The sequence below is a fragment of the Schistocerca piceifrons genome, chromosome X, assembly GCF_021461385.2.
Source record: "Schistocerca piceifrons isolate TAMUIC-IGC-003096 chromosome X, iqSchPice1.1, whole genome shotgun sequence".
NCBI lineage: Eukaryota > Metazoa > Arthropoda > Insecta > Orthoptera > Acrididae > Schistocerca > Schistocerca piceifrons.
This window is the reverse complement of record NC_060149.1, coordinates 342,310,183-342,311,791: the sequence shown is the minus strand read 5'-3', so window position 1 is coordinate 342,311,791 and position 1,609 is coordinate 342,310,183. Positions and strand designations below refer to the sequence as shown.

At 38.8% G+C, this 1,609-nt stretch overlaps 1 non-coding gene across 1 annotated transcript; it reads left to right on the top strand.

Moving 5' to 3' along the window:
• Positions 1-378: 378 nt before the first annotated feature.
• Positions 379-452, top strand: Trnat-ugu. The gene has a single exon. It is a non-coding gene; the product is annotated as a tRNA-Thr (tRNA).
• The last annotated feature ends 1,157 nt before the right edge of the window (positions 453-1,609 follow it).

Genomic DNA, 1,609 nt, shown 5'->3' with positions numbered 1-1,609 from the left:
CGATAGTTAAGGAAGTCCGATCCATATGCAGGTTGGACTTCTGCCGAGCAGTAACTGAGTGAAGGTTGATTATTCTTGGGAATAAGTTGATTTTGTTAACAAGAAACGACAGTAAAGCATATATATATACGAAGACTGTAACTTATATATATATATATATATATATATATATATACGAAGACAGTAACTTGTTCTCGAAAGAACAGTTACTGTTGATGACCGTGCAGCTTTTCCCTGGAATAAATTATGACTAACTGAAAACCTCAGCTGCCGACAGGTGTTGTTATACCTCGATGTGGACAGCTGAAAATGTGCCCCCCGACCGGGATTCGAATACGGGATCTCCTGCTTACATGGCAGACGCTCTATCCATCTGTGTCCTCGGTGGCTCAGTTGGATAGAGTGTCTGCCATGTAAGCAGGAGATCCCGGGTTCGAATCCCGGTTGGGGCACACATTTCCAGCTGTCCACATCGAGGTATAAATATTGAGAGGCCAATTTCAAAATACTAGACTAGTGAATAGGGGTCGAACCGCCCGTTTCTGAGCCAAAAATATTCTTTTAGGATGGGAATAGTTACGCCAAAATATAATACCATACGACATAAGCGAATGAAAATAAGCAAAGTAGACTAATTTTCGTGTCGAACGATCACTTACTTCAGATACCTTTCGAATAATAAAAATGGCAGCATTACGTCTTTGAACAAGATCCTGAGTGTGGGCTTCCCACGACAGTTTACTGTCTATCTGAACTCCTAGAAATTTGAACTGTTCTGTTTCACTAATCATATGCCCATTCTGTGAAATTAAAACATTAGATTTTGTTGAATTATGTGTTAGAAACTGTAAAAACTGAGTCTCACTGTGATTTGGCGTTAGTTTATTTTCTACAAGCATGAACTTGTGTTACGAACTGCACTGTTTGAAACTGAGCCAGTATTGCACACAACATCCTTTACTACCAAGCTAGAGTCATCAGCTAACAGAAATATTTTAGAGTTACCCTTAATACTAGAGGGCATATCATTTATATAAATAAGGAACAGGAGTGACCCCAACACTGATCCTAGGCGTACATTCCTTTTTCTCAACACATACTAAGCGTACAGGAATGAATGAGGTATTGTTAGAAAGGTGTTTTGAGTGGCTTATGGCATTGCATACCGATTTTGCTCTAGAATTTACTATTCGTGTAAAATTTTAAAATGGGAGTGACGTTTGACTAGCATAGGCAAAAGACAATACTGAATGCCCAGCTTCGTACATATATTTTACAGAGCTAACTTACTAATCACGAATAAGAGACTCTCTTTTCATATTATCTTATTACAAATACCTTTTATTTGTTTTAAACTACTTAGTAACTTGATAATTTGTATGCAGCATTGCCGTAAATAATAACCTGGACGACTGTGGCAGTCCACTGTCGCTAATTTTTCTAAACAAATATACTTTTCGAAACGATAAACATATTTATCAGGTTACCTTCGATTAGGAAAGTGGGTGCACTCTGCAACTGTGATGTATAAATTATAGTCGGTCACTGTGGTCGAACGGCTCTAGGCGCTTCATTTCGGAACCACGCGGCTGCTACGGTCTCAGGTTCG